The sequence below is a fragment of the Phascolarctos cinereus genome, unplaced genomic scaffold (genome assembly GCF_003287225.1).
Source record: "Phascolarctos cinereus isolate Bilbo 61053 unplaced genomic scaffold, phaCin_HiC Scaffold_5;HRSCAF=322, whole genome shotgun sequence".
Taxonomy (NCBI): Eukaryota; Metazoa; Chordata; class Mammalia; order Diprotodontia; family Phascolarctidae; genus Phascolarctos; species Phascolarctos cinereus.
This window is the reverse complement of record NW_027555958.1, coordinates 242,620,132-242,635,569: the sequence shown is the minus strand read 5'-3', so window position 1 is coordinate 242,635,569 and position 15,438 is coordinate 242,620,132. Positions and strand designations below refer to the sequence as shown.

At 39.0% G+C, this 15,438-nt stretch overlaps 1 long non-coding RNA gene across 1 annotated transcript; it reads left to right on the top strand.

Annotated features, from left to right (window-relative positions):
- Positions 1-1,579: 1,579 nt before the first annotated feature.
- On the top strand, positions 1,580-8,018 carry LOC144457927 (uncharacterized). Its single transcript, XR_013487532.1, has 2 exons — positions 1,580-1,664; positions 6,924-8,018. It is a non-coding gene; the product is annotated as an uncharacterized LOC144457927 (long non-coding RNA).
- Positions 8,019-15,438: the final 7,420 nt, after the last annotated feature.

The following is a 15,438-nucleotide window of genomic DNA, read 5'->3' as shown; positions in this document are numbered from 1 at the left end:
CTATGCCTTGATTCCAGAAGCTGGTAAACATGTTGAATGTGGCCGAGAATGAATCCCTGTGGTGCCCTGCTAGAGTCTTTCCTCCAGTTTGACTTTGACCCATAATCAATACTCTTTGGGTTTTTTTCCTCTTTTAACATGTTCTTTCTTTTATTGAAAATCAGCATAACATTTGCCTTTCCATAGTCCTGTGGCACTTCTATTTTCTATATTTCCTCCCCATCAGGAATCACTGTCTTGCTCTGCAATGATGTTGGACAATTTGTTTAGTACCCTGGAGCGTAGTTCATTCAGGCCTAATTTCTTAAACTTATTAAGGTCAGTTAAAAGCTCTTGCCATCTCTTCCCTTGTTTTTATTTATTTATTTTTATTCGTTTATTTTGAATTATCAACAATCACTTCCATAAGCTTTTGAGTTTAAAATTTTTCTCTCCTTCCCTCCCTCAATCCCTCCCCTAGACATCGTGCAATCTGATACAGGCTATACATATACATTCCTATTAAACATATTTTCACATTAGTGATGTTGTAAGTAAGAATTAAGACCAATAGGAGGAACCACCAGAAAGAGGAAACAAAACTCAACAGAAAAGAAAAAAAAAAGCAAATAGTATGCTTCAATCTGCGTTCAGATTCCATAGTTCTTTCTTTAGATGTGGATAACATTTTCCATCATGAGGCCTTTGGAGATGTCTTAGATCCTTGTATTTCTGAGAAGGGTTAAAACTATCAATATTAGTCATCGCACAACATGGCTGTTATTGTGTACAATGCTCACTTCACTTAGCATCAGACAATACAAGTCTTTCCAGGTTTTTCTGAAGTCAGTCTGTTCATCATTTCTTATAGCACAATAATAGTATTCCATTACATTCATATACCACAACTTGTTCAGCCATTCCCCAATTGATGGGCATCCTCTCAATTTCCAATTCTTTGCCACCACAAAAAGAGCTACTATAAATATTTTTGAAGATGTGGGTCCTTTTGTATGATCTCTCTGGGATATAGCCCTAGAAGTGCTATTGCTGAGTCAAAGGGTAAATCAATACTCTTTGTACCTGGACATTAAACAACTCCTAATCTACCTTACTCTACTTTCATTTGGTTCACTTCACTGTCTTGTCTAATAAGATAACAGATATTAGATTTCTGTCATGTGTTGAGGGCCAGAACTGGAAAGTCTAAACATGGGATAAGGAATTTAGGTTAGAGCTTGACTCTCCCCTTTTCCTACCCATAAGGACTTAATTGTTCAGACCATTTGGCTCACCAACTTTGTGCCTAAGAGGTTAGAATACTCTGACTCTTAGACCTTGATAGTAAGCAGGTGTGAACAATTAAGGATGTGCATAAGGGCTGGGATTAGTCATGTAAGAATGGTGAGAATGTCTGGGGGGTGATTGTTAGCTTTCACTATATAATCCAGACCCTCAGAATAATAAATTGGCTCAGTCTTTCACTGACCCGGCTGGCCCACGTCTCTTTATTTCACACTCCTCCGTTTAATGCAACACTTAGTTGCGGGCGACAGGTGGCGCCCAAACAGGGACCCAAAGAGGTTCGAGAGGAGTGGCTCTCTTGGAAACTCTGGAGAAAAAACCCTTGACAGCTCTATGCTGTGGAAACAAGGTCCTTGGAGGCTCTACGCTGCAGAATCAAGGTAAAGAGAGCAATAGTCACAACACCCTATCTTTTAGCAGTTTAGGGCTGAAAGAACACTAGGCTAAGTGGGAATATAGGGAAAACAAAAGAAAAAAAGGGCTTGAGCATAAGAGTAGTGTCGCTTTGAAGTGGCCACACACACTTACTTTCAGTTCTGGGAGGCATGCCTGGGATTGAAAGTATGGGTCAGACACAAAGCAGAAACAAAGACAGAGAATATTATCTAAAACTTTTCAAGGAAATAGTGAAAGAAAGAGGTTTATTTATTATAGATGGTCAATTACAAGGAAGTAGGTCCAGGTGCATTCTCCATAGCTACATTCTCAATTTGGAACGTGCTAAAAATATGTCTTACTCCTCCAGAGAAAGTGCTATTAACAACAAAAGTACTTAAGGCAGATGCGGGGGCAGGAACTGAGGAAGAAGAAGAGATGAATAGGGTATTTAAGGAAAAACTTAGAATTGTAGAAGAAGATGTTAGCTATGCAAAATCTATCATACCTTTACCACCACCACATCCCCCACCTTCATATAGATCAAGCTCATACAGAGAAGATAGTGAGGAGATAAATAAAGATCAAAAAAGTCATAAAATACATTGTAAAGGGACATTAGAAGAAGCAATCATAAAAGTACAGGAAGTACCTATGGAATTAAAATTAACTGTGCAAAAATCATGTTATTTCCAGTGTAGGAGGAAGAAGATGTAAATAACCCAGGTACAAACATTAGAGTTCATAGACAGTTTGAATTTAAATTATTAAAGGAATTAAAACAGGCTTCAGTTAATTATGGATCCATTACAGCATTAGCCCCATATGACTAGTATTCTACAGTAAAGATACATCTTGATCCTGGAGATTATTTTATTTGGAAGTCAGAATATTTTGAACAATGTCAAGAACAAGTAAAATACAACATCAGAACAGGGGTTAACAGGGAGATACACAGAATTATAGGAACAATTGCAATTTCCCCTTCAAATTCCTCAGAATAACAATAATAATAGCCAATTCGTGTTAAGGATTTTCTAAAAAGCTCTGTGTCGTTAAGTGCGCACTATGTCATTATGTGTTGTATTTGTCCTGTCAGTTTGTATGTTGGTGTGTGTCTCTGTATGTAACTGTACTTTATAGGATTTTAAATGCAGCCAGAGACTTTTGGGAGCTGCAGCTAGGAAAACAACAAATTGTAAAACTCCTTTCCTTGTGGGTGTAGGTCTGGCCAGCCTGGACTTACAGCGAAAAAGTTTTATACAGGTAAAAACATCTTAAACAGATTCTGAGGTTTTGAGATAAATCATTAAGAAATTGGGAAATTGTTCATTTTGGGACTGTTAGAGAGAACTTCTGAGACAAGGTAATTCCAGAAAGTTTTACAAGGAGGTAAACTTAATATGACTGTAGGAGAAATGATCCAGAGAAGTCAGGATAAAGGAACCACACATTTTCGAGCACAAGTCATAGCAGCTGCCTTTAATAATGTCCAAAAGCCTCAATGAACACTAAAATGTTTTAATTGTGGGAAATCAGGAAGTGTGGAATACCCAGAAAAATGTCTCAAAATTCTGCTAGTATGCCCTGTCCCAAATGTCGCTGTGGTGAGCATTGGGCTTCTCAATGTGCATCTTCTACTGATATTGATGGGCAACCTTTAAACCCCCATGGGCACGCTCCGGCCCCAGCAAACAATAGGAGCCGTGCTGTCTCTTATGCACCCCAAGCCAGCTCCGACTCTGCAATAACCACCATGCTTGATCTTATACATGCTACCTCTGGTAGCTCGGGTTTGGATTTAAGTTCTCCTATTTCTACAGAAATTAGTGATGATGTAGTTTGCATTCCCACCAGTGTATATGGTCCACTCCCTCCTGGGACTGTGGGACTTATATTAGATAGGAGTTCACAGTCACTCTGTGGTCTCATGGTTACCCCTGGAGTAACAGATTCTGATTATGTTGGGGAAATTGATGTTATGTTGTATGCTTTCCCTCATTGCCACATTTCTATCAAAAAAGGGGAAAGGGTAGCTCAAATGATTATCATGGAATATAAAAAGTTAGGAAAAACAGCTAAAAGAGTAAGAGGAACAGAAAGCTTTGGGAGCACAGGGATGTTTTGGCATAGAGCTATCACAGATGTCAGACCTACATTAAAGATAAAAGTACAGGGAAGAGATTTACTGAAACATATGAACGTCACCATAAGTAGCAAGAATTTTTCACAGGGGTCACAGCCAAAGATAAAAGAACAGTACAAGTTCCAAAAATAACTTGGAAAGAAGGACTTCCCATATGGGTGGACCAGTGACTGCTTAATCTAGAAAAAAATCAGGGCTCTTCAACAGATAGTAGAGGAACAATTAGCTGCAGGATACATAGAACCATCCACAAGTCCATGAAACTCTCCAATATTTGCCATTAAAAAGGAGTCAGGAAAGTGAAGGATGTTGAAGATCTCAAATAGACAAATCATGGCATGGAAGAACATGTTAAGGAACCTTTGGAACTTAGAAAAGTATTGACCAGTTAGAGATAAGTGGTTTAAGCAGCCAGAAAGTGCATCTTTGTAAAGAATGGATTAAAGTAGATCAACTAAAAACAGCTGGAAAAGGAGAATTGTTATTGGATACCACATACAGGGACTTTTAAATACTCAAAGATTGAACTTAGATGTCAGCGAAATAATATAGTACTAGAAGATACAATAAAGTCCAGAATAGGGATTCCTATTGCTATGGAACACTTGACAGGAACAGAGATTAAAAACTTTTAACAACAAAACAAGAGGTACAGGCAACTTAGATTTTTTTGCTTAAAAACATGATTTTCAAAAGGCAATTCACTTGTACATAGGATATTTTTCCTTCTTTTTAATGAGGAGAGGGAAAACGGTAGAAAAAGACTTTAATAACAACAGATTTTGAAAGGTTTCTTTGGTAAGTTTTACAAGAACTCATTCATAGTTAAAATAAAATTCTCCTATTCCTAGTCTTTACATGCTTCATATCATCACTGTATGTTTCACAAGTAGAAGGGAAAAACAGTTTTCAGAACTTTATTACTAACAAATGGTGGAGGTATAAGCACAAAAATTAGGATCTGGTTATCGCTTTTATAGTATGTACCTTGTCATGAGGTAGAAAAAACAGTTTGAGTTATCTGTCCACTCTTATAGATTTATTTCACCCCTCCAAGAAAGCAAGATCACATGTGATTGCCCGTCTCAGCTAATTAAGATGCTCTACATCAGAGTAATATGAGTGGCACAACTTAAGATTGAGGGGTGTTGGGAAAGCTGTATGGGAAACCTTATGCTTTCTCCTACTCCTGAATCTATTTGAGTTTTGACCTTTCAGAAGCATCTAAGTTTTTCAAAAGGAAGAAAGCCTTATAGGAGAGTTAATTATGTAATCCCTAAATGTTTTTTCAGAACATATACAGAGCTGCAAGAACAATTACAATTGGTTTACCCAAGAGGAAAAAATGAATGTTTCAGATGCTATTCTGTAAACAGCCAGGGCCCCACACCCATTTGTTCACCAACATCTCTAGAGAGGTGGAAAGCTCAAGCAGCTGAAATGAATGAGGATAAAGTAGATAATGAAATTGTACTTAAATTACCACCGGGTTGTTAATAGGAAAGTAACACCACTGACTCAGGCTCCACCGAGATCAAGAAGAAAGGCAAAGAGCAATAAAGAATTATCCTGAATACGCATCTGCTCAGGGAACTTGGGTGTTGTTGTTAGAACCTATTCTTGTAGATGATGGCAGTTCTGAGTAGTTCTTCTTAACCATTTGTTAATTGTTAATTTGGAATGGGTGTTCTTATCAGCACAACCAAAGTACGCTCTCCAAACATATCAAGAGTAGGTAGTAGACAAATGGCCAACAAAGAATTCTTTGCACATACTTCAAGGCATTCAGATAATACAATGATATCCTACTGTGAACTTAGAGAAATTGAATTTCATTACACTGAGTTTTTAGGATATTTGGAAAATTTTTCAGGTTAGATTTTTTTTTTCTGGTTAAAAAGCACCCGTTTATTGGTTAGGATATCAACTCATGGCAACTTGTTTCACTGAACCACTGTACAAATACAAAAATCAAATCCGTTGGAAAAGGTTATAAACAGAAGTTCATAGTAAGTGACCGTTTCACAGGGAAGTCATTGATGCAGGAGCACTATTGGAGAATGACAAGTCCCTGATTTTCATTAGCTTAAATTGGAACTGTTAAGACTTTATTTGGTTACAGACACACTCCAAAGGCAATGTGGAATCGATTCATCTTTTGTAATATTTACTGACTTACCTGGTCCAAGTCAGCACAGAGTGTGTAAAACAAATATTCTAAGATGAGAAGAAATAGAGTGGAAATTTGACTATTATACAGTGACTGCAAAACAAAAGCTTTTAGAAAAAACTAATTACATTTGAACCCCAGAATAGACCACCATTGTGTAAGTAAAACAAAGGCTTGAAATATCTAAAGACTATTCCACGGAAGTCCATAATAGTCAAAAACCTAACATGTTGTATATAACACAAGATTTTGTCAGGCATATTTGACCTGTTGTCAGTTCTATCAATTGGTGGCACTTTGCACATTTTTTACCATTGCAACACTGCATGAACATTCTGCATGTATAACCAGTAACTGGATGAAAAGGCCTGTGGTGCCTCCAAAGTGTAGGAAGAAATATTGCCAGCATGCATGCCAGATTACTGAATATAAGGTGCACCAGCAGCCCATGCTTGCTTAATTTATACATGAAATGTGATCTTAAAATCAGTCATTCTGCTATAGAACACTGCATCTGTTTTCACTAATTCTAACCAGTCTAGTGACATTGACTGTCCTTTGAATAAAGGGAAAAAAATAATAATGGAATGTTTTTCATGCTTTTCCAAATAAAACCCATCACTGGAATCCCATATAACCCTATGGGACAAGCAATTGTGGAACGAAAAAACAGATCCCTGAAAATGCTTCTTCAAAAGCAAAAAGGGGGAGAAGTAAGGGGAAGGCCACAAAGATAACTGGCACAAGCGGTATATACTCTAAATTTTCTTACACCTAACAGAGAAGGCTATACCCCAGCTGAAAAACTCTTTAAGGTTTATGGGAAAGATAATAATGAAGAACAAAAGACTCAAAAAAGAGTCATGTGGAAGGACCCAAAAACCAATCATTGGTTTGGGCCAGATAGGTTGTTGACTTGGGAGTGAGGGTCTGCTTCTGTCTTTCCAGATGGTGCAGAAAGACCAATGTGGGTTCCTGAACGGAACATCTGGATCTGTGCTTGAAGTGACCCAGAAACTTCAGACACTCAGACTGCAGAACAAGCGCAGAGGCAAAAGAACAAGGAAGGAACGCTCAAGACAACGGAGCAAGACCTTGAAGTCTGATAAAAGCATTGACTCTCATTTTTCCCCTGCAGCCTCGAGGTGTTTTTCTTCAGTGCCTGTACAATGTACTCTTTCATTTTACAAGGGCAAGCCGGTTAGAATTAAGTCTTCCTCTCCTCCACCGTGGTATGTGATTCCTCAAGGGAAGAGTCAACCCCAGGACACACTACTAAAGTGACTAACATCATACAAGGAGAGTTATGTTTGCATTGCTTACTACCTTGCAGGGGGATTATACAATGGCAGAGGGAAAGCCAGTATGCTCCCAATGTGTTTTAGGATAGAGGGGACTTGTGATCATTGTGTTATCTGGGATATTGTATCCTTCGTATACTTAACAGCTTTAAGAAGTACGAAGCATTGGCTTGGAATGTATCGTTGGCAGTGTTGAATTTATTGAAGATCTTTGATTCTGATTTGTCTTTCGCTAATAGTCATTTCCCAGGGACTCAACCCCAGAACCTAGCCCGAGAAATTCTGGAAAATTGAGCATAACCAATATAGTTAAAAAGTGTTTGCTTTACTGTGTCATCTGTTTTCATGGGCAACATTGTTTGTTATATCTCACTGTTGCTTGTTATATTATCTACAGCAAAATCACGGTTCAAGTCTTTGGGTACAGATGTTCATCACTTTAAGTCAATTATAAAAAAAAGAAAAGGGGAGCTGTTGAGGGCCAGAACTGGAAAGTCTAAATATGGGATAAGGAATTTAGGTTAGAGTTTGACTCTTTCCTTTTCCTACCCATAAGGGCTTAATTATTCAGACCATTTGGCTCACCAACTTTGTGCCTAAGAGGTTAGAATACTCTTTAAGGATGCGCATAAGGGCTGGGATTAGTCAGGTAAGAATGGTGAGAACGCCTGGGGGATGATTGTTAACTTTCACTATGTAATCCAGACCCTCAGAATAATAAATTGGCTCAGTCTTTCACTGACCCGCCTGGCCCACTCTCTTTATTTCACACTCCTCCATCTGATGCAACACTTAGTCGTGGGCGACAGTCATGAAATTTAGGTATACTATTCTAGAGCATTCCCCAGATCTACCAGTCTACTAACACTTTCAGTTAGTCAATTAACATTTATTAAGCATTTACTATGTAACAGGAAACTGTGCTAAGCACTGGAATGCTCTCAAGGAGCTCATAGTCTAATGGGAGAGACAACACATAAACCATTATGTTTATATATATTATAGTTATATACCGTCAAAAAATGAAATGAGGTTAGTTGGGCAAGATTTTCTTGGTGACCCCATGCAGACTCCTAATTGTCACTGTTTCCCATTGTAAATGCTCATAAATATTACCTTTTTTAATACCTTCTAAAATTTTTCCCAAGAATTCCCATCAAGCTCACTGGCTTATAATTTCAAGACTCTACCCTCTTCCCCCTTGGAAACTGGGATAATATTTTTCTGTGTCTAGTCTTAGGTCCTCTCTCCTGTTCCCCCGCGCACATCTGGCACATAAACGTGTGTTGACTTCCCCATGATTTATCAGTTGTTTTTTTAATATGACCTATGATTTCATTGGTGCAGAGAGCTCACAGTGGTGAGGCAATTCCTCTATTAGTGAAAATTGCTGGTTTCCTTGCAATTTATAGTTTTAGTGAGGTGCCTGGGACACTGAGAGATTAAGTGGTTTGCCTAGGGTCACACAGCCTACAGGTGTCAGAGTCAGGACTTAAACTTGGGTCATTCTAACTTTGAGGGCAGCTCACTGCTATCCATTATGCCATTACCTAACTTCTGTTTGGGCAGCTAAGTGGCACAGTGACTAGAGGGCCAGGCCTGGAGTCAGCAAGACTCACCTTCCTGAGTTCAATTCTGGCCTCAGACACTTCCTAGCTGTGTGACTCTGGACAAGTCACTAACCCTATTTGCCTCTGTTTCCTCACCTATAAAATGAGCTGGAGAGGGAAATGGCAAACCACTCCAGTATCTTTGCCATGAAAACCCCAATGGGGTCATGAAGAGTTGGACATGACTGAAAAATGACTCTATAACAACAACAAACCACATCACTTAAGCTCTGTAAAGGTACAGGTGGTCTTTGCTTCACTCATGTCTTTGTTAACTTAGTCTGTGCTTCCTACCATGTGGTTTAGCTTTCCCCCCTTATTCAACCAGCATGGTTTTGATCCCTATACCCTCTGATGGTTTTTGATGATTTTGATACCTGTATCCTGAGACTTAAGGGCTAAACCCTGGATTGTTCTTGTCTTTCCCATGGACTCATCAATCACCTAGTAAGCCCTTCACTGATTTTCTTCTTCTTATAGCATAACCCTAGTCCCAAAGCCCATTGGGTGTGGGACTCTCTCCTCATTGCCCTGAACCTGCATGTTGTGTGGGGTAGAGTTGGTGAGAGCAGGAGAGAGGAGATGTCTACACTTCTTGAATCTCTTGATCTCTTCAGTCTCTTGTAGTTGCTTTGGGTACTTCTGGTTTCCAGCTTCAAGAGAGAGAAGATGGATGATGCCAACCCCACTTCAGGTTCCTGAGGAAAAAGACTCTGGGAAGAAGCTGACATGAAGGACCTGGGAGTATCCATCATGTCCCTATCCCTAGCTTGCTGCACTAGAGAACTTCCACTTGGGTGTGAACTAGGACTCTTTCCGTTGAATTGTTACCTGACTCCTTCATTCTATATCGTCTGGAATATATTCTTCTCCACATGCTTTCTCTGATTTCTGTTTTGCTACTGCCTTGAATAAATGAATTTCTTAGCTACCCATGGTGGAGCTAGTATTTGGTGGGAAAGGGGTCAAGTCTTGGAATATAAAGCACAGAATAGTCTTCAAAAGTTAGCTTGAACCTTAAAATCACATCTACTAGCCAGCACTTCTTAACCTGTGGGTCACATGTGACCCACAGTTTAAGAAGTACTGAAGGGGTCCTGAATGCAAGTGGAAAAACTTTAAGAAGCTCTGCCTATACTAACAATATTTAAAGGAGCAGATAGATATAATTCTAGCCTGGTAGCCCACCTATCTCTCTATGAAGGGCAGAGTGGTCATATCTGGCTCCAACTCCTGCTTCCACTCCTGGCAGGAATTAAAGTCTCTCTTGGAAAAGAGTTTAGAGATGACAATTCTTTAGCAGCTTTCCTTCAAGTCACACAATGACACTCCCATGCTACATGTGGGGGATAGCTTATCCATAATGAATCAAGATCCATGGAAAGCAAAGAAACAATAATTTGAATATTCAGTCAGCTTCTTCTGTCTTTCTTCCTAATGGTGCAGCTTGGATACTTCACAGTGGGACCTGGGACTATATTCTTCTTACCAACGGGTACTTAGAGCCAACTGCCTACTCCACTCTCAGCTCTTTTCTAAGAGTCCTATAGAAACCATTAATTGGTTTCTTTGAATAAAACTGAGATTTTCTTGAGACTTGATCTGAAGGGAGTTAATTTGGTACTGTATTTTGGCCATGTGGCTGGAGACTTGGTAGCATGCTATGGAGTCAAAAGTGAAGACAAATCTTAATGGGACTTTTGTTGCAAAATATTGGCATTAATATGCTGGGTACCAGGCTAGAATTATATCGATCTCTTCCTTTAGATATTGTTAGCCTAGGGGATGTGATTTTCAGGTTCAAGCTAACTTTTGATCACTAATAGGGGAAGGAGGATCCCAAGTTTTATGTCTGAGGCTTGACTCCCTTCCTACTAAATACCAGTCCTGTAATGAGAGGAGCATGAAATTTGATGAGAAGCTGTTAGTTTCACTTGCCTTACTTTTAGAAGAATATATTTCCTTTCATTTCCTTTCTTGCCCCAGGAGCAGTAGAACCCTATGGGAAGTTTAGGTAAGAAAATGGAACAAGTGTCAGCCGCAGAGTGAATGCTGGAGGAATTCAGGCAACAGAGGTCATGTTCAAGCACAGGGTACAAGAGAGGGGAGTGGCAGATCCAGGCCCTGGTTTCTCAGTGCCCTGTCCTCAGGTTCTGCTGCAAATGGTGCTGGGGGATCAGAGTGAAGAAAGGACCGCTGAGTGGAGCAGTGTGGTTTCCTCATAGTCCACAGACACAAAAGATGAAAAAGTTCTCAGGGGGAAAAAAAGGAAGTAGGTGGAGGTCCTAGAAGAACCAGCCCACAAGAGCTGGCTGACTAGAGGTTAAGCCCCAGCTCCCTGCTCCCAACCCTAGAGTATGTCCTTCCACTTTCCCAATCCTGACAATCCGTTTCTAAGAATATAGGCTTCATGTTATCCCCAGAGAACCACACAGAGGCAACAAAGTCTGGGTAAAAGTACCACAACACATTCCGTTATAGTGAAAAACCTGAGAAATTGATGGCTTTGAGGGAAGCACTAGGGAGAGAGAGGCAGAAACTTTTTAAGTTTCTGTGTCAGTAGAAAGAGAACGGGGTTGGGAGTTAGGGATGGAGAAAACCAGTCAAGGAAACAGGATTTCTGAGGCTTATCCAGTACAATCCTGAAGAAATCAAGACTCGCTGTGCTATTCTTTTAGCCTTTATTCAGGATTGGCCGATAGTGGAAAAAGAGGATTTTGATGGAAGTGGCACCAGTGATTCCCATGAATCTTGAGCAATAATAATAACTAGCATTTATATAGTGCTCTAAGATTGAAAAGTGCTTTACACACATTATCTCATCTCATCCTCACAACTACTCTGTGAGGCAGATGCTATTATCTCCATTTTACAGATGAGGAAACTGAGGCTGAGAGAAGTTAAGTGGCTTGCCCAGAGTCACACAATCAGTGCCTCAGGCAGGATTCTGAAAACTACTGGTTATATTTGCCAAATGACTTTAGAAGACTAATTTCTGCTGATTTTGTCACTGATTATGTCACTGTCTCCTGTGTGGTGATGAACTGTGAATAGTTATTAATAGGTTCTTACCATGATTCCCACTCACCATTCCTACTAAACTACAAGCTAAACAGTAGAATCGCTTTCTGGATCCTGTTCGTATTTTTTCTTAGTGTTTTTTTAATTAATTTATTTTGATTTATCAACAATCATTTCCATTACACAATCCATTACATTCACATACCACAACTTGTTCAGCCATTCCCCACTTGATGGGCATCCCCTGTTCGTATATATGACAGTAAGAGTCTTACTTTACGGGAGGCCTAACAGACTTAAAGCATTGATTTAACATGTGGCTTGGTTGTGCATTTCCCCCGCTGGATAGAGAAGGAGACAATTTGGGGAAATATCATTACTGGCACCTTCTGAAAAGCAGTCTATTTTTTTTTTCAAAGCAGTCCATTAACAGTTTGCCCTGTCAGTGGGTCATCAGTAATTCACAGATAGGATGATTTTGCAGAATTTCCTCTAAGTATGCTTTTTCAGCATTTTACAGCTGAAGAATGTGAAGGGGAAGGAAGAGAACGGTACATGTGACTCTATCAATGTCTCATAACTGACTTCTTCAAAAAAGACAAAAAAAAAAGAAAGAAAAAATTGAGAGAGAAATCAGCATAATTGATCATACATAAAAAAGTCTAAAAAGCTATGCAATGTATCACAGCTCTACAAGGGGGTTGGCAGAGGGTTTCAGAGCTGCTTCTTGTGTCTCTTCTTTGAAGCCATGCTTGTTCTTTGAAATTTTGCAAAATTCTTTTTTTTTTTGGTAGCTTGTTCCTTTTATATTGTTGTAATCATTTTGTATGTTGTTTCCTTGTCTTTGCTTACTTCACACTGCGTCAGTTCAGATCTTTCTACGCTGCTCTGTATTCAGTACATTCATCATTTCTTACAGTGTAGTAATATTCCAGTACATACATGTACCACAGTTTGTCTAGCCATTCCCCAATCAATGACCATCTACTTTCCCCCAATTCTTTATTACTATAAAAAATGCTGCTATAAATATTATAGTCTCTATGGGGAGTTTCTTCTTATCAATGGCCTCCTTGGGGTATAAGCCTAGTAATGGAATCTCTGAGTCAAAGAGCAAGGACATTTTCGTTACTTCCCAAATTTCAAATTGGAATGTAAAATCCATTGGAATTCCATAATTACAAATGGCTTTCCAAAATGGCTATACTGACTTACAGATCCACCAACAATGACTATCTTCCCACATTGATTAATCCCATCTTTCGTCATCTTTGTCAAATTTGCAGGTTGTGTAATATTGGAGTTGTTTTGCTTCATATTTCTTTTATTATTCAGGGTTTGGAGCATTCTTTCATGTGGTTGTGAACAGTTTCTGAACTTGTTATGTTGATGTTCTCAGAAATAAGAAATAAGAATAACTCAATAGTCTTTTTTTTTTTTTAGGCAATTGAGGTTAAGTGACTTGCCCTGAGTCACACAGCTAGTGAGTGTTATGTGTCTGAGGCTGGATTTGAACTCAGGTCCTCCTGAATCCAGGTCTGGTGCTCTATCCACTGTGCCAACTAGCTGCCCCTTCAATAGTCTTTTAAATAATCTTTTAAAAAAAAGTTTTATTGATGAGTTTTGTTTTCACACAATGATCACTTCCCAGTAGCACCCCCACCTCTACTTTCATTGTACATTCCCTTAAAAACAACAACAACAATAATAATAACAAGAAACAGTTAAGGAAGATCATCTGTTATGGTGATTATGACTAACAGCTCATGTCACACTCTTCCATCCTTGCAGCTTACCATTTCTTACTAGAGGAAAGAAGTGTGTTTTAACATTAGTCTGCTGGAGTAAACGTGTTAACTGAGTGGCACAGTGGATAGAGCGCTGAGTATGGAGTCAAGAAGATCTGAGTTCGAATCTTGATTCTGACACTACTTGTGTGACCTTGGGCAAGTCATTTGACCTCTGTTTGCCTCAGTTTCCTCATTTGTAAAATGGTGATAATAATAATGGGGATAATAATAATAATAGCACCTGCCTCCCAGGGTTGTTATGAGAATCAAATGAGATAACAAATATAAAGTGGTACATAGTAAGCATTATATAAATGCTACATAGCATCATCATTGTATTTTAGCTGAATACAAACTCAGCAATGGATAGTCTCATAGAATTGTAAATTTTGAGTTGGAAGAGACCTTAAAAAAATCTCCTCAACCAAATCCCCTCATTTTATAGAGAAGGATACTGAGGCCCAGCAAGTTTGAGTGTCTTGCCTAGGGTTTCATAGGTGGTAAGTAGCAGAGGTAGAATTTGAACCCAGGTCCCCTGATTCCGAATCCATTTCTCTTTTCCACTTTAATATGCTACCTCCAGGCAAAGAGAGTAACCAATAGGGTAGTTGCAGCTTAACTTTGTGTACTTGTCAGTTTGACATAGTAAGTTATTTCCTGCGTCTTAGTGACTAATCTACTTCTCTATATTTAGAAGAGAAACATTTGGTTTCCATTGCTTTTGTCATGAGGCAACTGATTTTTATTTTTTTTTTTAACCCTGGGCAAACCAATTACAGAAGACTGACTCTCTGGGAATAATGGTTCTATTGGGACAAAAATATGTGGAAAAACACTATATTTTAGAAATTTGGCAAAGTCTCATTCCTATTGAAGAAGAGTTGTTTATTTTCAAAACAGCTTGTTATTGGAGCTTCATAACTTGAAGCAAACACCCTCTACCTTTCCTGTCAGCAGAACATCTGGCCTTCGACTTTTTACTCCAGTGCAATGTAAGCTTCCCCAGGTCAGGAGCTGCTATGGTCTTTGTATCACCAACCCCTAAAATGGTACCTGATATATAGTAGGTGCTTAATAAAAATGAATTGACTTTTGACTGATGTACAGAAAAAACAGAGGCCATCCTTAAAGAGCTCTCTCTTTTCTTTAAAAAAAAAAAATCTCTAAATTTCTGGGGCAGCTAGGTGGCGCAGTGGATAGAGCACTGGCCCTGAAGTCAAGCCTAGGTATGGTCAAGTATGAGAAATCATCCTGTTTTTCTCCTTCAAACGCCAAGAAAAGCCTTTGACAGTCATTGCCTGTGATGGTCCTCACCTTCTACTCACTGCTTGACTTCTTGCCATCTAGGGCTTCTGTTTCCATTTCTAGACTGAAATTGTTCCTTCTGAGATGACTAGAGCTTGTTAATTATTAATTGCTATGATTTTTTTCTCAGTCCTCATCTTTCCCCACATTTTTACAGTTTTGACACTTTTTTTTAAGATACCCTCCTCCTTACAACAGCTTTTTTAGTGGTGGCAAAGAACTAGAAATTGAGAGGATGCCCATCAACTGGGGAATAGTTGAACAAGATGTGGTATATGATTGGCATTCTCACCTACTATAAGAAATGCTCTCAGAAAAACCTGAAAAGACTTACATGAACTAATAATGCAAAGTGAAGTGAGCAGAGCCAGAACATTGTACAGAGCAACAGCAATATTATATGATGATCAACTGTAAGTGACTTAGTTATTCTCAG